At 53.9% G+C, this 25,061-nt stretch overlaps 1 long non-coding RNA gene across 3 annotated transcripts; it reads left to right on the plus strand.

Moving 5' to 3' along the window:
• The first annotated feature begins 6,854 nt into the window (after positions 1–6,854).
• LOC134759418 (uncharacterized) lies at positions 6,855–11,031 on the plus strand. Of its 3 annotated transcripts, none has more exons than XR_010135513.1 (2): positions 6,855–7,199; positions 9,300–11,031. It is a non-coding gene; the product is annotated as an uncharacterized LOC134759418 (long non-coding RNA). The 3 variants fall into 3 exon arrangements; XR_010135514.1 differs by lacking the exon at positions 9,300–11,031 and adding an exon at positions 9,029–9,298; XR_010135512.1 differs by lacking the exon at positions 9,300–11,031 and adding an exon at positions 9,042–9,298.
• Positions 11,032–25,061: the final 14,030 nt, after the last annotated feature.

Genomic DNA, 25,061 nt, shown 5'->3' on the forward strand with positions numbered 1-25,061 from the left:
GATAGATGGGAGACCCCGCAGCCCCCGCCTGCCTGGGACGGTCTGGTGTGAGTGTATGCAGAGCTGGCCCTCGAGCCGGGGCAATGGTCCTTGAAGCACACGAGAGCATTCCTCGTCAATGTGACGTGACCGCAGGGGTCACTTGGAAAGGGCGGGACAAATGGGTCATGGGAGAGAACAGAAGCATAGCAGGAGCCCCTCCCATCTGCACAGTGGTTTGCCCCTTACAAATCCTGTTTCCACACTGTAGCTCCCCGAAACAGCCACTACAAAAAAATGGGTGAGGCAAGGGAGGCTCAGAGAGCTCAAGTCACTTGTCCAAGGTCACACAGCCACACCACAGCCCAGCTGAGCCTGCCTGTCAGCCTGCGCCTCCACTCCAGGCCTCCTTCACCACCCGCAGCCCCTTTCTGGCTCGCATGGGTGGGCTCAGGGAGGCAGGGGGCTGGGCTCTGTGGCTGGGCCCCACCATATGCATTGAGGCATTGGAGTTGGCAATGACGATGGAGCTGCCAGAGCTGCTGTCTGCCGGGAGGAGGTCATGGTCTGCAGACGCCACGGTCTGTTGGCTTTGCAAGCAGGATGAACTGGGGAGGCCCACCTGGCCCTGGGTAGGTTGGGGTGCTCTCAGCAGAGCCAGAGGAGACGGCAGCTCCTCCAGGGCCCTCTTGTTTCCCTGCTTCCTGCTGGAGTGCGGGGGCAAATAGGCCATCCAAGCCTCCTTTGCAGGGCAGGTGAGTGGGTGATGCACTAGGTGAGGGGTGCACTGCAGGAGAGCAGGGGGACCTCAGGCCAAGGGCAACATTACCCGGTCCCCTTGGAAGCCCAGCAATTACCTAAGCATGGGCACTCTGGGGCTGAGTTCTGGGTTCAAATCCCAGCCACCTGTGTGTGACCGTGGGCAAGGTCACCTTCACCTCTCTGTCCCAGCTGCCCCATCTGTATGATGACGCTAATACCAATGTTTACCTCATAGGGTTATTATGGTAATACTGACCCTCATAACCAGCAAGTCAGGCAAGGGCTGGGACACGAACGTAGGATCCCTTTCAACAAAGGCACAGCGTATGCATGAAAAAGACTACCCTAGAATTGCTTCAAAAGCCTCTTCCCCTCTCCAGGCCTCAGTCTTTCTGCCTGAAAAGTGGGTGGGTCAGCCTACTAGGTCTCCAAGTCCCTAAGGGGTTAGCCACCCAATGCCCTGTGCCCCCTTGAGCACTGATGGAGGATGGAGAGGCAGCAGGATTAGGCAAGTGATCAGCAGGTCTAGGGCTGAGGACAGTGTGTCCTCTCCACTCTAAGGACACTGGGAGTGATGGCAGAGGAGGGGATGCCCTTTTGGGGGTGTGGAAGACCATGTCCCCCATCTCACTCGCCCAGCTGACTAAGGCCAGGCCCCTCAGGCAATAGGGACAGGAGCAGGATTGGGGCACCCCAAACTGCTCCCCAAATCAACTTCCTTTTGTTAAAAAAATGGCAAAATCTTTCTTTCTGGTGTGGATTGACAAAAATTACAGAGCCATTTAGGACCAGACAGATGTAGGTTCCCAACCCGCCTGTTCCACATAATGCTGTGTAACTTGGGCGAGACACTCAACCTCTCTCTGCCTCCAATTCCCCATCTGTAAAATGGGGCTTATAGTCCCTCCTTCACAGGGGGATGACAGGTGGGAGAGCTCCCTAACCAGAGCGGGTGCTCAGAAGATGCTGGGCCGCTGGGTCCTTCCCACCTTTGTTTGGTGATTCAATCCAACTACCTTGATGCCACCTAAAATGGACTAGGCCCTGTCGTGGGCTGAGGACCCACATAGACCAGCGTCACTCCTGCTTTCAACCAGCTCAAGGGTCCCAGGAGAAGTCAATGCTGTGACCAAAATGTTGAGATGAGTGAACACTTCACGCTGGAGGTGGAGGCAACTGGATGTTTTACCATGATTGTTGAAGTCAGATGATTCAGACATGGGGTTTACGACACTATTCTATATGATGTTGTAAGTTTTTCATGAATCACCTAAAATCATCTCAAATTCTATCGTCCATATGTAATAGTCTCAACAACCAGATGTCAGGAAGCATTGGAAGATCTATCCAACTTTGCCTCCTCTGGACAAGCTCCAGTTTGTCTATGGAGCCCAGAGCAGGCAGTTCTCCAAAGTAGAACATTCCTTCCATGTCCTGCTTTGGAGAAATGTAGGGTCCTGGCCCCAACATTTCTGGTGATGCAGGCAGAGATGATAATGGTGTCCTTTGCAGCCTGCCGCTGTTGGCTCATGGCCACTCTCCCCTCTGCTCCTATCCTGGGTGGCCTGCAGGTGGGCTGAACCACAGGCGGCAAATATTTGCTGACCGAGGGAATGTATTGTCATTGAAGACCACTCAGCAGGTGTCTGCATGTGAGGGGGTGAAACAGGGGGCAGTGGCTGGGGAAGGAATTGCCTGAAGCTTCACACCTGTGGGGAAGCCCAGACAGTGGGTGACCCAGCCACAACCCTGGTCAAGTTCAAAGGCTGAGGGAGAAGACAGGGGCCAGATCGGATGCTTGAACAACAGGGTGCAAGAAGTAAAGACGTCATCAAAGGCTGAGGTGACAGCTCTGCAGCTGCGCTGAGCCAGGAAGAGCTGGGCATGAGAAGCCAGGTCAGGTCCCCACAGCAGAGTGAGGGCAGGGCACCAGCAGCTCCTGGGGTAGCCCACATATTCAGAGACACCCCCTCGCAAGGAGAGGGCAGGGTTAAACATGAGTGGCCAGGTGGAGTGTGGCATATGAGTGTCGGGACCCCATAGAGACCCAGATCTACCCTCGAATGTGTGCAGCCTCACAGGGCACCTCTGCAGGTGGGGATAGCAGTAACACCCCCCTTGAGATGTTCAGGGCAGAGTTGATGATGGGCTGACACTGTGGGTGGGCGCTCGGTGGAGAGGGACTCGCCTGCCTCTAAATCAGGTCCAGCCCTCAGCTCCAGGGCTGCTCCTAGTGAAGCTGGCTCTGCCCACCACTTGTTAAAAAATATTCAGAATAATATTCAGCTGCATCTTGTCAAGCATCTGCTAGGTGTCAGACACTTGCTAAGTGCTTCATAGGCCCTAACACGGGATCCTCATGACAACTGCATGGAGTAGGTGCTACCACTTCCTCCCCTTCCAGACGAGGACACTGAGGCTGGGGAGCTGAGGAGACTGCCTGAGTTGCGAAGCCAACGTTCGACAGAGGACTTTGGGGACTGCCAGCCAGGCTGCAGGGTCCTGCTCATCCTGCAGCCATTCCTTCCTGCAGCTTGCCACCTGGGCCACTCGGCTGGCCCAGAACAACCTGCTGCCTTCTGTTGTCCTTAGAACAGGGAACAGTGGGGTTCCTTAGAACAGACTCCTGGGGTGCCCACTGGTCCTGTGGGCAGAGAGAGACTCTGACCACTACCTTAGGTCTCCCACTCCCAGCAGGGAGAGACTTGGTGGCCTCATGCCCTGTGGAGAGATGAGGGCCTGGGTGGGGGGAGTGAGAATTCGGCCATTGCTGGGCAGGGGTCCTCAGAGTAGCCATGAGTCCAGAGCTCAGAGGGGAACTCACACAGCTTGCCATGCCAGGGGCCGCCGAGGACCCCCGCCTCCTGCTCCCAGCCAGGTTCTGGCCACGTCGTGGAAGAAGGGGAGACAGGGAGCAGGAACAGCCAGGTCTCCCACAATGGGGCCAAGGCATTGGAACCTCCCTGCTCACTGTCTGGGGTGGGGGTTGAAGAAACAGTACAAGGGCCTGGAAACTTGGGACCTGTGGAGTGGTCTTGGGCAGCAAGCCCCTTACCCTTTCAGAGCCTCCGTTTCTGCCCAGTTGACCCACTGGCTGAAGTGTCCAGCGAGACAATGTGTGTGAGTGTCCTCAGTGGTCCCCTGCCTAAGCTTTCTACCACTGCTGTTGATACATGACCTCAGGGCACCTGTGTGGCTGTCCTGGCCGGGCTCTAGGCTGTAGCGGAGCTGTGGTCTGCTCAGATAAGGAGGCCCCTGGCTCCCAAACAGGATGGCAGCGGCCCCACTGTGTGATTTTAGGAACCATCATAGCAGTCAGGCAAACCAGGAAAATACTAACCCGGCCGGCTCCTTCCTGCTGCCAGAAATCACAGATGGGAAAGTACAGGGGCCATGGTGGGCGAGGGTGCTGGGGAAGCCAGGTGCCCTTGAGCCTGCCTGCCCTGGGACTCTGTGGGATGTTTCTGGGAAAGGCTGGGCAGGGGGGCTGGTCTCAGCTACTTATGCCCACACCTCCCCTAGGTGGGACCCTGGGGTGGGGGTAGGGGCACCAGTGCACCAGAGGAGGTTTTACTGGGCTGGACTGGGAAGACCCTGTCCCTGCCTCCTTGTGACTGTGGAGGTCCCTGGCCCTCTCTGGATGCTAGGATTCCCATCTATCTACATTAGGGGACTTCTTTCTGACTCCCTGTGATCCTGACAGGGGCTGGGGGGTACCATCTGCAGGGCCCTGTGGCTGACACAGGCCCAGGGAAGGGTTGGCCCAGGGAAGGGGAGTGTCTCAGGCACTCCCCACCCCCCTGTCTCCCTGCAGCCTGCTTCTCCCATCCCTCACCTGGACTACCCACTTCCTTCCCCGGGCTCCCCACCTCCGAATCTGCCTCACTCATTCCAAGGGGATGCAGACATCGCCCCCAAACAAACAGGGCTCCTCAGGGTGAATCTAGGCACCTAGGAAATGTTCGCTTTTGGGAGGAAAGTTCCAGGCAGAGAGAAAAACACGCTGAACGCCTGAGGAGACCCAGCCCATTTGGGCGCCAGGGTGGCCCATGGTATGGCTCAAAGACCAAGACGAGGTGGGGACACAGCAGTGGGAGTGGAGGCTGGATGGGGCGTGTGGGGGACAGTGAGGGCGGTAAATGCCTGTGAGGCCTGTGCTGGGGAGGCTGCTGCACAGGACGCAGGTGCTTGAGGAAGAAGCTCTGCTCATAGTGTGGGAGGCACAGCACAGGGCCGAGGAAGAAGGCAGAGAGACCAGGGCGGCAGGCCTGGGGAGTGTGCTGGGGTCGGGGAGGACTCCAGAGCCTTGAGAGAAGCATCAGGATGGCCCAGAAAAGGGGTGCCCACCATGTGGATAGGAGCCTGGCTGGGCTCCAGGGTCCCCCATGCCGGGGCAGGTGCAGGGAGGGGTCCGGTGTTCAGCGGCCTCAGAATGTGGGGCCTGGTGCAGCCTTGGGGTGTGGACAGGGCTTTCATGAACTGTGAGAAAGAAATTGCTGTTCTTTATAAATGAGCCAGTCTATGGTGTCCATGATAGCAGCAGGAGACAGCCTCAGACAGTGTCATAGACTGTGAGATGGAGGCAGGGGCTGTAAGCGTGCGTGTTCAGCACCCAGTGTAGCATAATTCCCAGGGAGCAGCTGGTCAGCTCTACCCTAAAACAGGGTCTGGGCCAGGGATGAGCAGCACTCTCTGTGTCAGAGGCCCCACTGTCCCCTGCTAGGGACACTAAGCAGGACCCTGGCAGATACCCCCAGGGGGTCACCCACTCTGAAGGCAGAGACTGGACTCCTGTGCCCGGGCAGGGCAGACCCTCCTCTGCCTCAGCTCAGCCCTGACCTCAGCCTGGCCCCTGCCGCTGACTCTGCTGACTACCCTGGATGCAGAGGGGCTGGAGAGAAGGGCCTGGCGGGAGGAAATGGGGATGGGGAGAGGGGACTGCTTCCAGGGCCTGGGGTTTTCCTATAACTGCAGGTGGCTCATGAAATCCTCACAGCAGCTGTCAAAGGAGGCAGGAGAGGTGAACTGGGGTCCCCAAGGGCATAATGCAGGAAGCTGCAGAGTGGACTTGACCCCAAAGCCCTCACCCTTTTTCTTTCAGGGGTGCTGCCCCCAAAAGGAAGGTGAGAGGTGACAATGAACTTACCATACCACGTGGCCTACCATGGAGGCCACGGCTCTGCAGAGTTGCCAGCGCTTCTCAAGCCAATGAATTTTTAGTCTCAGGAGGGAGGGGAGGAGAAGGGGGAAGGGGAGGGAGGGATGGAGAGGGAGTGGAAGCTTGTGGGAACCCCTGCCTGGCTGCCTGGCACTCAGACACTGCTCCAGGGAGCCAATCCCACCCTTGTGAAGCTGATGGCGTCTTTGCCCTGAGTTGATTGGCCTCCCCCAGGGTCTGTGGGTCCCAGTGGGAAAGCTCCACAGGGTGCTGACAAAACACCGGGCTGGGTGCGGTGGCTCACACCTGGAATCCCAGCACTTTGGGAAGCCAAGGAAGAAGAATCACTTGAGCCCAGGAGTTCGAGGCCAGCCTGGACAACATGGTAGGACCCCATCTCTGCAAAAAATTTAAAAAGTTAGCCGGGCATGGTGCTGTGTGCGCCTATGATCTCAGCTACTTGGGAAGCTGAAGCGGGAGGACTGCTTGAGCCTGGAAGATCGAGGCAGCAGTGAGCTGTGATGGCACCCACCACTGCACTCCAGCCTGCGTGAGAGAGGGAGAGGAACCCTGTCTCAAATAAACCCGCTGAATCAAGGGCACGTGTCGCTGACATTCTGAGGGGCTGTGGGTAATTCATGCCTCTCTGAGCCTCAGCTTCCCAATCCATGCAATGGTATTATGATCACCACTAGGCCCATCCCACAGGCTGCTGCGGCCCAGCGAGCTCGTGGCGGTGAGAGCATGCATGGCCCTCTCAGCCTCCTGCACAAGGAGGGTGTCAGGATCGGTCTCCTCCTGGGGGCAGGTGCTGAGTGTGCTTGGCACCCTTGGGATCTGGGGGAAAGGAGGCTGCTCCCTGTCTGGTCTGTGGTTTCATCTCAGCCACCTGCACTCCAGGGCCTTGCTCAGCTGAGCCCAGCCCTGTCCCTCCCTGCCCGGCCCTGTCTGTCTCAGGAGCCCCAGTTCCCTAGGCCCCCATTGTTCTCCCAACCCTTCACCCTGTGGCCCTCCCAGCCTGGAGCTCTGGAGACAATTCACATTCCATTCCGTGAATTCCACAGCCCCCACCCCTGCCCTCAGCCTCCTTGAAAGTGGCCGCTGGGGCTGGGGTCTGTCTTTGCAGAGGTGCCAGGCCACATGCCCCGCCCACCTCTACCAGCTATGCCGCCTCTGAAGTTCCTCCAGCGGCAATGAGGAGGGGCCCTGTGGTCGAGGGTGCAGTTAAACGAGGCCCGACCGGGTGGTTGAGCTCAGCTTGGCTGTACTTGTCTTCCTTGGACCTGCTGGGCACCCCCAGGTAAGTCACTGCACGCCTGGACCTCAGTATCCCCCGCTGTAAAGTGGGGCAGAGACAGCAGGGCGGGGCGGAGACAGCAGGGCGGGGCCGAGACAGCAGGGCGGGGCGGAGACAGCAGGGCGGAGCCGAGACAGCAGGGCGGGGCGGAGACAGCAGGGCGGGGCCGAGACAGCAGGGTGGAGTGGAGACAGTAGGATGTGGCAGTCATGAGCATGGGCCTTGGAGTCAGACACCCCTGCTCCCACCTTTGACCTGAGCCGGTGGTCAGGCCTCTCCATGCCTTGGTTTGTATCCGTCCAGTGGAGAGGACACCAGTACCTATCTCACAGAGGCTGTGGGCTTTAGATGAGTCCCGCAGGTCCCCACCGTGATGGACTGCATGTGTGTCCTCCAAATTCCTATGTTGAAACCTTAACCCACAGTGCAATGTTATTATGGGGCCACTCGGAGGTAATTAGGTCAGCAGGACAGAGCCCTTGTGATGGGTTAGTGCCCTTATAAGAAGAGACTCCAGGGAGCTTGCTTCATCTCGCTCTGCTCTCCACCATGTGAGGATACAAGGAGAACACAGCCATCTGCAAACCAGGAGGCAGGCCCTCACCAAACACCGACCTGCCGGCACCTGGAGCTCAGACTTCGAGCCTCCAGAAGTGCTAGCTCATCTAAGTCACCCAGTCTATGGGGATCTGGGGTATCAGCCTGAATGGACTAAGACACCACCAAGTTCAGGGCCCGGCCGAGGTGAGGCTCGAGGGGAACAGCTGTTTCTAAGGGGCCTTTCAAAAGCCCCCTCCCCAGTGTCACTTCCTGCCATTCTCTGCCCCGACACTGGCTCTCCATGTGGTGCTGCCATCTTGCCTTTCCTCATGCTGCCCCCTGCCTAGGAAGCTTCTCTCAGCTTGTCCAATCCTCACCTGCACACGCATGGCAAATGGGAAGGGCATCCGTCTTCCCTAGGGATCTGCTGGGCCCCAGCCACGCTAGTGTCTCCTACCTCCAATCTTCCCACTTCCTCATTCTCTCTGTGGAGCCTAGCGGGTGCCTAGCACTGTACGCCCACCACACTCCCTGGGACAGGAAACCCCTCCGGCACATCTCCTTGGCCAGGTTCCTGCTGGACAGAGACTTAATTTGCCTTACAATTCAGCTCCCCTCCTGAGCTCCTGCCCTGTGCCTGCCTGGCCTGTGAGCTGCCCTCAGGTGGTTCCCAGGCTGTTGGGGATGGCAGAAGTTGACACCCTCTGAAACACTGTGATCTGAGCATATAGGAGGCTGGGGTATCCAGGGAAGGGGACCTAACTCTGTGGGGAAATGGGCTAACCAAGGAAGGCTTCTCAGAGGAGGTGGCACTGAGCTGAATCTTGAAAGATGAGTAGGATTCATCAGATGGACAAGGGAGTGGGGGTTCCTGCCTCACAGTAGGAAAACACACACGAAGCCCCAAAGGCTGAAGCCACCAGAAGGGCTGCAGAATGACACATCTAACCCTTCACTAGGAGGCAACACAGGGTGGAAGGGCTGGGAGAAGGGCACTGGATTATAGAAGATGCTAGATAGAGCCAGGCTTAGGCACAGGGGTGCTGCTGGAGAGGTGCAATTAGTTGACATTGCAGCAGGGCCCTCCTGGCTGCTGGCAAGGATGGCTTGGAATGGGTGAGACTGGAGGCCCAGAGCCCAGGGAGGCGCAGGGGCCCTGGCCTGCGCAGGAGCAAAGAGGTAATAAGGAGGCAAATTTTCAGGAGTTACTCAGGCTCTGCACCGAGCCCTTCTACACTCTCTGGCCGTTTCTCCTGGGCAATCTTTATCTCTACCTCCCTGTATATCTCAAGCCTCTCTTTCCAGAGCCACAGGGGCCACCTGACATCTCACAGGCTCATCTAGCTTCCAAGACCAGCTCATCAATTCTGGCACCCCTCTCTATAGTTGCCTCCCAAAGTCTCCCATCTCATACCCACGGTCCCCTGGGCATCAAGCTGGACATCTGGGAACAACTTTCAGCACCAAGTCCCCCCACCGCTCATCTGGATTTCAAAAGTCTCCTTACTGGTCTCGCTGTCATCCTGGAGCCATGGTGAATTATTTAAAATTTCTTTTCTTCAGCCAGGCGCAGTGGCTCATTCCTATAATCCCAGCACTTTGTGAGGCTGAGGCGAGCAGATCACCTGAGGTCAGGAGTACAAGACCAGCCTGGCCTACATGGGGAGACCCCGTCTCTACTAAAAATACAAAATTAACCAGGCGTGGTAGCACATGACTGTAATCCCAGCTACTAGGGAGGCTGAGGCTGGAGAATCACTTGAACCCAGGAGGCGGAGGTTGCAGTGAGCTGAGATTGGGCCATTGCACTCCAGCCTGGGCAACAAGAATGAAACTGTCTCAAAAAAAAAAAAATCTTTTCTCCAGGCTTAGAGCAAGGCCAGGGCATGCTTGCCCATCACCCTGCTGCACAGCCCAGGCCCTGGCACAGAAAACTGCACACTCGGTCATCTCTGCTTCTCTTTTTCAAGGGTTTCTGACCCTACACAGAATGGCTGCCTCACCTCCCATCCTCTCTCCGGGCTCCTGCGCTCCAGCCACACTGGCCTTGAACCTGCTCCTTCTTGCTTCAGCCTCCACGAGCTCTTTCCTCTGCTTGGCATGCCCTCCCTCCTCTGACAAATTTGCTGTCTTCCACCCCTCCCTGCAGAGCCATCTCCATGGTGGCCATCTGTGAGGCTATGACCGTCTCCCACCAGGCTGTGAGTCCCATGAGGTCGAGGCAGCAGAAAGCAGCACCGCTCAGATCCCAGAGCAAGGCAAGAGGGGAGCCGTGCCTGCCTCGGGCCTAAGCCCTTGCCCAGGGCTGTCTTCAGAGCTCCTCTCCACCTCCTGGGGTAGGGCGGAGGCTGCTCCTGGCGGGGCCAACACGGAGAACCATCAGGGACTAAGGCAGAACCAGAACACAGGGATTTGCTCTCCTGCCAGCCCAGGCCTGCAACCCCCTCCTGCCCCTCACCTTCTCCTTAGAGTTCTCTGGGGCCTGAGAACCCAGCAGGGTTCCACCCACAGTGCCCCGAAGGGTCACTTCCCCACCTGCTCCCCTGATGGCCTCCTGCACCTATCAAGAGCTAACTCACACCTTATCCTCTTCTGAAGCTGTTGCTGCCCCTCAGGCAGGGCTGGTCACCAGCCTCAGGGCACCCTGTGTCATTAGCTCCCTACTAGTCAGCCTCCCACCCAACCCCCTATGCACACACCAGGTCTGGAGCCCCTTGGAGTCAGAGCCTGAGCCTGCTCCATCTCCATCTCTGTCTGCACTCCCAACATGGGGACTTCAGTTGGGGTTGGTGTGGAACAGGGTGGAAGGTGGAAGGAAGGATGGATGAATAGCAGAATTGAAGGGATACTCCGATCTCCAAACAGCCCCAGCCAGTTCTCCTCCTCCTCTGGTACCTCCTGCTCCACCTCCTGGGCCGGAGAGCAGACCTAGTCCTCCCATTGCCAGTCCTGATTTGTGGGGTCCCTGAGGTGGTGAAAGGAGTCTAGGCCCCTTTCCCCTTCCTGCTTGGCCCACGTGCACCTCCTGGAGTCTCAGCGCCAGAGAAACCCCCTCTGGAGGGAGGCATCTCTCAACAATGTCAGGGAAGGGACACGGTCAGCTCGTTTGTCAGCCCTGCTGGTCAACACCTTCCCGCCTCACAGGGAGGGGCTGGCGCTGGCCTCCCCTCCGGGGCCTGTTTCCCTTGGAGCCCTTTCCCAGAGCTGTCTAGAGCTCCCCACGAGCAAGCCCTGCTCATTTCCTTCTGAAAATAAAAACCACTTCCTGGCTTCGCAGAGAACTGCTCCGGTGAAATGGGCCATGGTCTCAGAGTCGTCTATGCACCACCCCCCACGACCCAGCTGGTCAGAGCTGTGCCCCCGCCTCCCCGACCACACAGTCAGCCCATCCACAGGCTCCCTCCAAGGCCTCCTGTCTGTCCAGCCCTGCACAAAGGAGCGGGGCAGGAGCAGGGTGTTCTTTGATTCCACAGACCTCCAGCGACATCTTCTCTGTGCCAGGACCTCAGCTGGCCACAGGGAAGCCAAGTCAGCATGCCCTAGCATTGCCTATGGCTCTGCCAGCCTGGACACTGTCATCCCAGATCCAGGTTTGCATCCTGGCTCAGCCACTCCCAAGGCCATTTGGCCCCAGCAAATGCCTGGACCTCGGCCCCAGGTGCAGAGAGAACAGGGCTACGGGAGGAGCAGAGGAAGTAAGGTGTTTCTCACTGCAAAGCCCTCAACAAATCTTAGACAAAAAGCAGGTGGCAAGGCCACAAATGCTTGGGGCTCAGTGAGCAGTTCACTCTGGAAGGGGTGAAGAGCTTCACAAACCATGATGTGGAGGAGAACAGGAGCCTGCAGCCCCTGGAGACGAGGACCTGGAGGTCTGCCCCCTACAACCTCTGCCCAGGATCCCAGTGTACAGAAGTTCACTGGGTCCAGAGCGGAGCATGACCTGTCTCAGGTCCCACACTGAATCATGGCAGTGCCTGGGGTGGAAGGGACCATCAAAGCCAGGTTCACTGCAGGTGCCCTCACAACCCTAGACAAAGGGGTAGAGGAGGCAGGAGGGGGAGGCTATAGAGAGGATGGGGCCAGGGGAGGCACAGGGGTGAAGCCTGGGGCAGGGATGAAGGGGCAGCCGGTGAACAGATGTGCGACGCACACACACAGCTGATAACCCCGGATGTCCCCAGGCCCTGAAGACTCCCCATGCCCATCCATCCTCAAACCTGCTCTCCCTGGGTTCTCTCAGAAATGGCACTTCCAGAAGCCCAGCCAGATGGTGGGCATCCCCTGAATGACCCGCCTTCCCCTCCCTCCCCACAGTGAACTTGTCTACACCTCAAGAAAACCTCTCCACGGTGACGATGTGAAGCACCTGGAGCTCACACATTGCTGGGGGAGTATAACTGAGTACAAATACTTTGGAACACTGTGTCACACTTAAAGCTGAACATCTGCTATGAACCAGCAATCTACTCTTAGGGACTTATCCAGTGGTGTGCTGGTAAATGTTTAACAACCAGCTCTCAAAAAAAAAAAAAAAAAAAAAAGCCAGGCGAGGTGGCTTACGCCTGTAATCCCAGCACTTTGGGAGGCCGAGGCAGGTGGATCACCTGAGGCCAGGAGTTCGAGACCAGCCTGGCCAACATGGTGAAACCCTGTCTCCACTAAAAATACAAAAATTAGCCAGTCATGGTGGTGGGCGCCTGTAGTCCCAGCTACTCAGGAGGCTGAGGCAGGAGAATCATCTTTTTTTTTTTTTTTGAGACAGAGTCTTGCTCTGTTGCCCAGGCTGGAGTGCAGTGGCGTGATCTCAGCTCACTGCAAGCTCCGCCTCCCGGGTTTATGCCATTCTCCTGAAGGATCATTTAAACATGCAAGGTGGAGGTTGCAGTGAGCCAAGATAGCACCATTGCACTCCAGCCTGGGCAACAGAGTGAGAATTCATAAAAAAAAAAAAAAAAAGGAAGAAAGAAAGGAAAAGTCCTGATTTGTAGCATTTGCCAATTTCTATGTGTCAATAATCCCACTGTGGCCTATTTGAAACTACCAACGTGATGTCCCAGAACGCAGAGTTGGGAAGAGATGCATGTAATGGACTCTTTTTTTGAGACGGGGTCTCCCTCTATCACCCAGGCTGGAGTGCAGTGGTGCAATTTCGGCTCACTACAACCTCCGCCTCCCAGGTTCAGTCGATTCTTCTGCCTCCGCCTCCAGAGTAGCTGGGATTATAAGCGCCTGCCACCACACCCAGCGAATTTTTGTATTTTTAGTAGAGACAGGGTTTCACCATGTTGGCCAGGCTGGTCTCGAACTCCTGACCTCAAAGTGATCTGCCTGCCTTGGCCTCCCAAAGTGCTGGGATTACAGGCTTGAGCCACCGTGCCCCGTCACATGTCATGGACTCTTGCAAGCCGGCTCCGGCACATCACTGATTGTATCCCGCACACTTGTGTACAAATGCACCCCCATAGACAGGTTCTGGCATGTTCATAGCAGCACTGTTCCTAAAGCCCCAACCCAGACACTACCCAAATGCCCACCAACAGTAGAAAGGGAAAATCGATTATGATCCCTTCACACAACAGAATGCAATACAGCAATGAGAGTGGCCAGCCACTGCCACTACACGCAGCCCCATGGAGGACTCTCACAGATACAACACTGAACAAAAGAGGCCAGGCATGAACAGCACAGGTGGAACTGAGGAGTCCCAACCCAGGGCAGGAAGGGCACAAGAACATCGTCCTGTTTGTGGACTCACCTGGTAGTTACCCGGATGTGTTCACTTTTGATAATTTATTGAGGAATATTTTTATGATTGGTGCACTTTCCTGTATGCATGTTATATTTCAAAAACAAGTTTTCATGAAAAAAAAAAGCAAACAAATACCAATGCTGTCTGCTGCCCCCTCCTGTCGTCCCATGCCCTTGCCCCGTGCAGGCCAGCACCGCCTCCCCCTGGATGGCTGCCCTGGCCTTCCTCTCATGTGCCCATCTCCCCATACCTCCCACTCCCGCTCCAAATTATAGTCGCCAGGCTTAGCAATAAAAGTACACTAATGCCAAAAAAATTATTCACTGTTTATCTGAAATTCACATTTGACTGAGGGTCCTATGTTTGACCTGACAACTCTACTCCTGATGTGTGTTCAACTCCCGCCTCCTGAGATGTCTTCGTCAAAGGCAAATCGGGCCATGTCCCTCCCCTTCCCCTGCTCCCCTCTGGCCTAGGACTCACTGAACTCCTTAGTATGATTATTAAGACTCTCCATTTCCAGCCCCTTCCAGTGTTTTCCAGTCTCACACTCTAACTACACCAAACTTCTCACGCATGCATTCATTCAAAAGATGTTTGCTGAGTGCTCGCTGTGTGCCAGGCCCTCTTCCCAGCCATACCGTTCCCTCTAGAGGACTGTCACTCTGCAGGTGCTGTTTTCCCTGCTTTAGGTGCCTTCCATAGCTGGGCACCCTGATGAACTCATCTTCAGAATGCAGGTCAGGCCTTTGCCTCCCCCAGGGCACAGCCCCACCCTCCTGACCTCGGTCTATGTTAGGGGCCCCTCCCTGGGGCTCCTCTTTGTCCCAGCTCTGAGCACATCGCTTTGTCATTGTCATTGCCTGTGTCCACACCTGTCTCCCCACCAGACTGTGACTTCATCCTGGACAAAGGCCAGGTCTGACTCATCTTGGGCTCCCCAGCCCCGGCCCAGGGCCTGCAGAGGAGCTGGCACCAGGAAAGGTGCGTGGAGTGTGCGGGAGAATCAGTGATAAATGAGCACAGTGAGCAGAGCCCTGGAGTTTTCAGGACGGTTCTGATTTCGGTTTCTGTCCAGTTGCTCCCATAAGAAGCCAGCTATGGCCAGACCACGTCTCACCTGCTGGCTTAGAAAGCACAGTCTCCATCTACAGGAGAGGCATGGGACCTGGGGGGGTGGTGTTATATCCTGATGCTCCAGTTCTGCCTCTGCCTCAGGGGCTCCCTGCTCCCTCCAGTCCCCAAGCCTCAGTCCCAAATCTGTGACGGGGTCTGCGGAGTCTGGGAAGTGTCTGAGGGTCCCTGCCATGCGGGCCTCTCACCCTCACTTGTCTTCTCTGAGCTGCCTCTGCCTCACGCTCGAGCGCCTGTGGCTCTGGGAGGCGAGACTGACAGCAGCAGAGGTGAAACCCTGGGTGCATTAATGGAGCCCGTGTTTACCCAGGCTGGGCCCATAAAATGCCTCAAGCGGAACTGAGCTCGGTTTGCAGCTCCCAGGCATTGTCCGTTACGGCTGTTGAACCTTGGAATGGACCACCCGGGTGGGCATCTCATTCCCTTGACACCTTGGAAAACTCCAAAGGGAAGCTTGGGAATGCCTTGAGGCAGAGGAGTAGACAAGGATGAGTTGCAGGGCTCGGGGCCCTGAGAGGTTGGCCTGTCCAGCCTCTTGCCTTATGCTGCATTATGGCCTGGGGGAGAAGGACTTGGGCTTTTTCTGCATGCTGCCTCTAAGCGGAACCCTGCAGTGGTACCCAGTAGACATTGCTCTGTGACTTGTCACCTCTGCCTGGTGTAGGTCTTCTTTCCCTACACTATTGCTGGGCCCTGTGGGCAGGTCCTGGGGCACCTCATCTCTCAGCCCCCGAGCCTGACCCTTTTCTGAGTTCCTCTTCTCTGTCCTGCCCTGTGCAAGGGAAGAATCAGACTCTGTCTTGCCTTTGGGGAGTTCCCTGTCTGAAAACAGCTAGCAGCTGAGTACCCAGTAAACTAGAGGACGAGGCAGGCATTCATCCATCCATCCACCCATTCTTGCATCCATCTCTTGGCAACAGTTCCATCAGTTTCTGGGAAACAAAGTTACCAGTGTAGCCTTGGGAGTCACGTGGTTCTGACTTCAAACCTGTCCCTATCAATCACATGACTTTTGGCTTCTCTCTACCTCTTTGGACCTCCGTTTCTGCATTGTTTAAAAAAAAAAAAAAAAAAAATCCCACATCACAGAGTAGTTACGGAGATTCCCTGAGACAATGCTCATCCACTGATTAGAACAGGGCCAGGCACCAAGGCAGACATACCCAGAAGCTAATAAAGTCTATACTTCAGTGCCCCTTGCTTACAGCTGTCCCTTTGCTGGAAGATAGATATCCTAGCAATGCGTTCCCATGGTTGCATGTTTCTGTAAAACTTTGCACAAAGCAAGGTATTCTAGCCGCAAAGGGTTGATACCGCTGTTTCTTTTCACTTTTACTTCCCCTCCTTCCTTTCCTGTCAAGGGGTGTTGAGTGGCTGAGGCATCTGGGGGATTTAGCTGAAGGGAAGCTGAGCTGAGGATACATTTACAGTAATTTGGGATTAGTGGTGCATATTTATATGGTTCGCGGTCACTTACGGGTAGAGTTATTACTAGACGTTCTGGTATAGGAACGGCTTTCAGAATGAATACCCGTACTGCCTGCCCACCGTGCCGACTCATTTGGCGTCATAGCTGTGACCGGGGCTGGAAGTCTGTGGACAGTGGAGGAGAAACAAGGTTTGAAATGTATAGAGATTGAAGCCAGTCTGTGGAATATTCATTCAGGCATCAGATGTACCAAATTGTAGACAAAGAATTTGGGCCTCATCAAAACAGAAATTATCAGCCTAGTGCGGTGGCTCATGCCTGTAATCTCAGCACTTTGGGAGGCTGAGGTAGGCAGACCATTTGAGTCCAGGAGTTCAGGACCAGCCTGGACGACATGATGAAACCCCCATCTCTACAAAAAAATGCAAAAAAAAAAAAAGTTATTTGGGCATGGTAGTGCATGCCTTATAGTTCCAGCTACTCAGGAGGCAGAGGTAGGAGGATCACTTGAGCTCAGGAAGTGGAGGCTGCAGTGACCCATGATTGCACCACTGCATTCCAGCCTGGGTGACAGAGTGAGACTCCCCTCTCAAAAAACAAACAAACCCAGTAATGACCTTGCATCAGGAATGTAATAGATAGTGCAGTCTATATAATTAGAAATTATAAATACATCTTTTCTGGGCCGGGTGCAGTGGCTCACACCTGTAATCCCAGAACTTTAGGAGGCTAAGGAGGACACATTGCTTGAGCCCACGAGTTTGAAACCAGCCAGGGCAACATGGCGAAACCCCATCTCTACTAAAAATTCAAAAATCAGCTGGGCATGGTGGCGTGCATCTATAATCCCAGCTACTCCAAGGCTGAGAGGTGGGAGGATCACTTGACCCTGGGAGATAGAGGCTGTAGGGAGCTGAGATCCCACCACTGCACTCCAGCCTGGGTGACAGAATGAGATCATGTCTCAAAAAAAAAAACAACAAAACAACAACAACAACAAAAAACACAATAGGCTGACGCGGTGGCTTATACCTGTAATACTAGCATTTTGGGAGGTCGAGGTGGGCAGATCACTTGAGGTCAGGAGTTCGAAACCAGCCTGGCCAACATGGTGAAACCCTGTCTCTACTAAAAATACAAAAAAAAAAAAATTAGCCGGGCGTGGTGGCAGGTGCCTGTAATGCCAGCTACTCAGGAGGCTGAGGCAGGAGAATCACTCAAACCCGGGAGGCAGAGGTTGCAGTGAGCTGAGATTGTGCCACTGCACTCCAACCTGGGTGACAGAGTAAGACTCCATCTCAAAAAAAAAAAAAACAGACAAAATAAATAAAAAGTAAATAAATACATCCATGTTTTCTTCTTGATGGGAATCATGTGAAATAGAATTTGCCAGAGCTCTACATTTGTAGGGCACAACCCTACAGCAGTAGAACAAATAGCAAGTGTATTTGTGTCTGAAGTTGCATATTTTATGCATCTCAATTGTCAATCATAATACACTAGTTTCAATCAATCACATGAAAAAAAGACTGAACTGTCTTTCTATTCTTTCTATAGAAAATATTGCATAAGTTGGCCAGGTGCAGTGGCTGACACCTGTAATCCCAGCACTTTGGGAGCCCAAGGTGGGCGAATCATGAGGTCAGGAGCTCAAGGCCAGCCTGGCCAACATAGTGAAACACCATCTCTACTAAAAATACAAAAAGAAAAAAAAAATCTGCCAGGCATGGTGGCAGGCACCTGTAATCCCAGCTACTTGGGAGGCTGAGGCAAGGAGAATTGCTTGAACCTGGGAGGCGGAGGTTGCAGTGAGGTGATATGCACCACTGCACTCCAGCCTGGGAGAGAGTGTGAGACTCCATCTCAAAAAAAAAAAAAAAAAAAAGAAAGAAAGAAAATATTGCATAAGTTATAATATCAGGAAGCGAAGAGTATATTTCAAATTTATAAGAAAAAAGCATTATAGAGATATTTTTGGCACTTAAAAAGTATTTTTCAGAATTTGGTGATGTTTGTGGTATTTTTGGCATTTAAAAATTTGTAATTAATTATTTGTAATTGATTGTGGTTTTCCTCATCCTAAATAAATATTCACTTTTGTACTTGATTTTGTCTTTTTTTTTTTTTTTTTGAGACGTAGTCTCGCTCTGTTGCCTAGGCTGGAGTGCAGTGGTGCGATCTCGGCTCACTGCAACCTCCGCCTCCCAGGTTCACTCCATTCTCCTGCGTCAGCCTCCTGAGTAGCTGGGACTACAGGTGCCCGCCACCACGCCAGGCTAATTTTTTGTGTTTTTAGTAGAGATCGGGTTTCACCATGTTAGCCAGGATGGTCTCGATCTCCTGACCTCGTGATCTGCCTGCCTTGGCCTCCCAAAGTGCTGGGATTACAGGCGTGAGCCACCATGCCCGGCCAATTTTGTCATTTTTAATTTGATTTCTCTTTTCTTTTCTTTTTCTTTCTCCCCCCCCCCCCCCGCCCAAGGCTGGAGTTCAGTGGTATGAACCTAGTTCACTGCAGCCTCAAACTCAAGCAATCCTCCTGCCTCAGCTTCCTGAGCAGCTGGGACTACAGGCGCATGCCACCCTGCTTGGCTAATGTTTTAATTTTTGTTTTTAGAGATGGGGTCCCACTATGTTGCCCAGGCTTGTCTTGAACTCCTGAGTTCAAGCAATCCTCTCACCTCAGCCTCCCAAAGTGCTGGGATTATGGTCGTGAGCCGCTGTGCCTGGCACATATTTTTCTTCTTAAAGAGGATGCCCAGAATTACAAGTTTCAGGCCCTCCCAAAACTGGATCCAATCCTGCCTAGCACATAGTAAGTGCTCAATAAGTGTTGGAAATTTCTGACTTGGCCCTATTAATCTAGCCAGGACTCCAGTCAAAGTCTTCCCCCTCCTCCCACAGTGGAACCCAACGTCCCCTCCCCATTTTGCAATTAGATAAACAGACACATGGAGCCAGATACAGGGGCAAATGCAAGATCAACTCAGCCAGCCAATGTTCCTGTCTCTCCCACCAAAGAGGGAGGATCCCGGTGTATTAGTTAGGGTTCTCTACAGTATTAACTATCAGGCCTGGCAAGGACATGTCTGACTCATCTGGGTCCCCAGTGCCCAGCAGGATCCTGGCGTGAAGTAGGAACTCAAACCCATGCAGAATCAGGCTCAGCGTCAGCAACATCTGGGTTTCCCCTAGCTTCCTTCGCTTTTTATCTGATGGACAGAGAAGAGCATAGCTTGGTGATTTTAAACTGAGCCCTCAGGATCCTCAGAGAGGCTGGGAGCAGCCAAGATGGTCAAGGGAAGGTGAACAGATGGGACTCCAGGCATCCCTCCCTTCCCTTCACCCAGGGCACTTTCCCTTGTATCTGACAGATGAATTGGGGTTCTGCCTGAGAGTCTCTTGGAAAGCAAGATGCAATGCTGGGAACCAGATAGAAACCAGTGCTGTGCTTCTAGCCTTGCGAGGTTCTGGAAAGCTCAGAGCTGTGTCCAAGGCTCACATTTAGAGAACCTCTCAGCAGGTGTTTTGTGAGCTAACCTTACCTCTTGCATCCTTCTTATTTATTTTATTTATTTATTTTTACTTTTTTGAGACAGAGTTCATTCTATTACTCAGGCTGGAATGCAGTGGCATGATCTCAGCTTACTGCCACCTCCACCTCCTGGGTTCAAATGATTCTTGTGCCTCAGCCTCCCAGGTAGCTGAGATTACAGGTGCACACCACCACACCCGGCTAATTTTTTTGTATTTTTAGTATATATGGGGTTTCACCATGTTGTCTAGTCTGGTCTTGAACTCCTGGCCTCCAGTGATCCACCCACCTCGACCTCCCAAAGTGCTGGGATTACAGGCGTGAGCCACCATGCCCAGCCCCTAGTTATTTTATTTTATTCTTTTATTTTTTGCCCTGATTGTCCCTTCTCCTTTTAAAAACTGGTTGTGTTCTATATATGTCTGTATGCTACCTCCGTTTTGGAATAAGGTGAGCAAGAAATAAATTAATCTAAGGGTTTAATAAAAGTTTGTTGAATGGAAGATTCTCTAAACATGTGCTCTCCCTTAGCCCAGCCCTCCTCACAATTCTCTTGCTTTTTGTGTCTCACGGAATAATTCTCAGCCCCTGTCTGTTTTCCCCACTGGAAGATGGGCTCCTCCAGGGAAGGGGCCTATGTGTCCAGCAACTCCCCAGACAGTTCAAATTTTTATTACGTGTTTACAGAGAGCAGGAAGGCAGAAAGGGAGGAGGAAAGAAAGGATGTCCTGTGTGGTAACCCATCACTCACGATGTGTGGCAGGAGCCCACTTGGGCTCTGGAATCACACACACTTAGGTTCAAATATTGGCCCTGCTGCCTGCCAATTGTGTGACATTGGGCAAGTCACTTCCGCTCTCTGAGCCTCATCTCTAAAATAGGAACAATGGGCTGGCTGCGGTGGCTCACACCTGTAATCCCAGCGCTTTGGGAGGCCGATGGGGGCGGATCACCTGGGGTCAGGAGCTCAAGACAAGCCTGGCCAACATGGTGAAACCCCTTCTCTACAAAAATACAAAAATTAGCCAGGCATGACGGTAGGTGCCTGTAATCCCAGCTACTCGGGAGGCTGAGACTGGAAAATTGCTTGAACCCAGGACGCAGAGGTTGCAGTGAGCCGAGATCGCACTACTGCACTCCAGCCTGGGCAACAGATGAGGCTCTCTCAATAAAATAAAATAAAATAATTTTTTTTAAAAAAAGAGGCACAATGATCCTTATCTTGCAAGTCAGTGGTCAGTGAGATGACGGGCAAAACCTCCAGGCAGGCCTGCCACATAGTAGGTGCTCAGGAAAGGGCTGGAAAATGAACTAAACTGGCTGGGAAGGGGAGGGGCCTCTGGGTGCAGAGCCTGTCCCAAGCTGGGGCCTCCTCTCTCCCACAAGTTCCTCAGCCCTGGGGCTCCAAGTCTAGTGGGGCAGAACCTTTAATTGGGCCAGGCCTGGAGGGTCGGGGGAGGCAATCAAGCCTGCCCTACCTTGGCAGGCAGCCTGGCCCCGCTAAGCCTGCCCATGCTAGCCACCAAGTCTCCAACAACAGGGTGTTCCAAGGCCTGTCTGCCTCCACCAGCCAGATGCTGGCCACACAGCTGCTTGGCTCCCCACCTGTGCAGGCTAAAGCAACTCCATCTTGGATGCTGATACACCATGTTGACTTCTGATTAACCCCTGTTCTGGGAAGGTCTCTAAGATTTCCAGTTTCTCTACTGTTCCTTGTGTAAGAGTGCACAATTACTGTAAATCCTGCCCTTAGGCCAAAACAACCTTGTGGTACTTCGATTGTTCTACGCATCCCTTCTGAATCACAGATGCCCTTTCCCTATGGTATGTAAGCCCTGGGTCTTCGGGGGATAATGGTGCAGGTATCCACCATCTTGTCTCACTGCCACCCAAGACACAACAATGGCTTCTGTTTGTCAGACCCTATTACATTTTTCTCTCTAAGAAACTGAATTTGCCAGCTTCAGCCTCTTGGTTTCCTCGGACACTGGGGACAGGTTTGCATATGCCTGCCCACTGTGGAACACCATCCTTTGGAGTCCTTGAAGCCTGGTGTGCACGGTTAGGAGCCCAGTGTAAAGGCTGGGCACAGAGGTGAGTTGAATACAATTGCAATCTGTGGGCATACTCCCATAGAATGCACAGATACCTCTATAAGATGTAGAACCCCTTGGCCTTATATGGGCAAAATGAAATAACACAATAGCCACTTACTGAGCATCCACAATACATGAAACATATTTATATAATGTAACCACCAACAGGACTCAGTGGCTTACACTTGTCATCCCAGCACTTTGGGAGGCTGAGTTGGGAGAATCACTTGAGGCCAAGAGTTTGAGACTAGCTTGGGCAACACAGCAAGATCCTGTCTCCACAAAAAATCAAAAAATTAGCTGGGCATGGTGGCTTGTGCCTGTAGTCCCAGCTACTCAGGAGGCTGAGATGGGAGGATCGGCTTGAGCCCAGGAGGTGGAGGCTGCAGTGAGCTACGAACGTGCCATTGCACTCCAGGCTGGGCCACAGAGTGAGACCCTGTCTCAAAAATAAATAAATAAAATACAATTTAATTCCCTCTTGGAGTATTATCCCCATTTTACCCAGGTGGGGAAACTGAGGCCCAGGGAGGTTAAAAACTTGCTCAAGATCACAGAGATCATGAGCTGTGGCTGGAGTTTAAGCCCCACCACCCACCCCGGAAGTGGATGTTCTTGTCCTGCCTGTTGCCACCCACCTCTCGGTTCAGGCCCATGTTACCCAAGCCTTCCTCTGTGCCCAGCCCAGTGTTGGGGCTGGGGTACAGGATAAACCTTCAGGGATCTGCCAGGGCAGGTTTGCCTCCTACATAGTCAATGCTAAGATGAGGTAGCCGTTCTCAGAGCAGAAACTGGAAGAATCTGAGCTGGGGTCAGAGGGCCAGAGGTGGCCTTTGCACAGAGCCTTAAGGGGTAAAGAGCGATGAGCCTCAAGACCATCTGCTTTGAATCCCCATTTTACAGACAAGACCACAGAGGGGTGCAGGAAGCAGGGGCACAGCTGGGCCTGTAACCCAGGCCTTCACACCCAGCCGGGCGCTCAGGCCCTGCTCTCTGCCCACGGCCTCCTGCAAGTCCTTGCCGACTGTTCAGAGGGCAGCCAGGCGGTAGGAAGGTGGGAGCAGAGAAAGAATGGACCAAGAGTGGAGGTAGCCTCCAGAGGACACAGAATGCTCCTGTCACAGAGGGGCTGCCTGGGCAGAGGGAGTGGCAGACACAGGCTCCACCCACACTGGACTCACAGTATTTGCTGAAGGAAAACATGAACAAGTGAATGAGCGGGCTCCCAGAGGGCAAAGTGAGGATCAACATAAAGGAGGCACAGGAAGCCAGACGTTTGAACCAGTGTCTGGAAGCATCCTCTCCCAGGCAGATGGGCCCCACATGAGGTTACTCTGGGAGGAGGGAGCACGCGCCCCATCAAGGCAGGGGTGGGAAAATCACTTCCTGGAGGGCTATTGGTCAGGACTGTTGCAGCCGGGATTCCCTCCTGAGGAGCTGGTGTCTCTGGTCTGAGCTTCTTCCCACAAAGCCACCTGGCCCAGAGCTGACTTGCATTAGGAGAAGGGACATGCTTGCAGGCCAGCGATCTAGCCAGCTGACAGGTACCCCTCTGCTGGGCCAGGGGGGCCAGCCTCTGACCTCCACACCAGACACCAGCTCCCACTGCCCGCTGGCCCCATGGGCCAAGGCCAGCCTGCCACCGGCTCATGGCTTGGCTGCGTGGAAGGTGGATCCCCTTGGTGCCTTCCCCTGCCCTGTCTGCAATCAAGGCTGTTTTGATGCAAAAATCATTCCTATCTCCCCCCATGTTGCAGCCTAAAAACATGTTCACTTTATTCCTTTCACATAAAGGGTGCAGGTGGGATATAAATTGTATCCTCAGTCACGGATACAATTTCTTAGGTACAAAAGCCTCCTCCTGTAGTGGGGATGGGGGTGGTCCCCAGAACAGCCCGTCCTGGGTCATTTCTTTCTTCTCCTCTTTCTCGTCCCCAGGGCTACCTTGTTCTTCCAGTCTCTTCACCTCTCTGAGTCTTGGTTCGTGTCCTGTAGAATAAGAACACAGCGTGATTTTACAAAATCATAACAAACCAAAAAATGTTAGTTAGAAAGGAATGATCCTCTGCACCCAACTCAGGGGCTATGAGGACTGGCAGGACGCCTGGCAAGTGCCTGTTCCCTGGCTGGCTTTCAGGCCCCCAGTCTCGACCCCCACCCCATGGCAGGCCTGAGCGTGGGAGCTGCCCCACAAAGCACTGTGCCCAGCTCCTGCTTCTCTCATTTTGTCCCTGGGAGACATGGAAACTCTGAGGGCTTCCAACTCAATGTGTTTTATGGGCCCTGTGAACCCAGCAGCCCCGTAAAGTTGCTCTAGATGGTTTCCAGGTCCTGAGACCTCCCGGGATCCCCTGACCCAGGGAACCCTGAGCTCGCTGGAGAGCACTGGGCCTCAAAACCAAAGGACAAACTGCCAGACCCATGGGACTGGGCCGCCGAGATAACTCCCTCTGCCTACCCTGCTGCCTTGCAGCTGGAGAGAGGCAGGGAATGGCTCTCACCATGGATGGGGCCATCAGAGGACCCAGAGAGGGATTCTACCTGCAGTGATTCTCAGCAGCTTCTGGCTTTCCAAGGAAATAATATATCAATCCAGCCAGGGCCCGGGCGCTGGCCGTGCTGCCCACCCACATGGGTCTCACAGAGGTGTGGCGGGGGCCGCTGGAGAACTGCAGCCTCCCTCTGCTTCCCTTCCCAGGAGGGCCATGGTTATAGGCACAGGTTTAGAGTCAGCCCCAGCTTGAATCCTGCTTCTGCCACCAGCCCTGTGACCTGAAGCAAGTGAGTCCCAATCACCTCATCTGCGCGCTGAAATACAGAGCAGCTATTTCTACTGCATGTGGCTCTTGTGGGGACTGAGCGAGAGAGGTCCCCAACAGGTGCTATGATTTTCTCCCTGCTTTGCCCTCCAGGTAAGATGGTACCAACCATGGACCCAACAGATGGGCACATCCTGTTGTCGCCATATCCCAGTTCTCTCTGGGACTTTGCCAAACCCAGCTACATTCTTTTTTTTTTTTCTTTTTTAGATGGAGTTTCGCTCTTATTGTCCAGGCTGGAGTGCAATGGTGCAATCTCCGCTAACCGCAACCTCTGCCTCCCAGGTTCAAGCAATTCTCCTGCCTCAGCTTCCCGAGTAGTTGGGATTACAGGCATGCGCTACCATACCCAGCTAATTTTGTATTTTTAGTAGACACGAGGTTTCTCCATGTTGGTCAGGCTGGTCTCGAACTCCTGACCTCAGGTGATCCGCCCACCTCGGCTTCTCAACTTGCTGGGATTACAGGCATGAGCCACCACTCCTGACCCTTCATTCTTTCTTGTTCCTTGATTGTCAAGGAACTTCCAACGGAAACATCTACTCTGTTGTTCTCTAGCCATA

The sequence above is a fragment of the Pongo abelii genome, chromosome 9, assembly GCF_028885655.2.
Source record: "Pongo abelii isolate AG06213 chromosome 9, NHGRI_mPonAbe1-v2.0_pri, whole genome shotgun sequence".
Lineage (NCBI taxonomy): Eukaryota > Metazoa > Chordata > Mammalia > Primates > Hominidae > Pongo > Pongo abelii.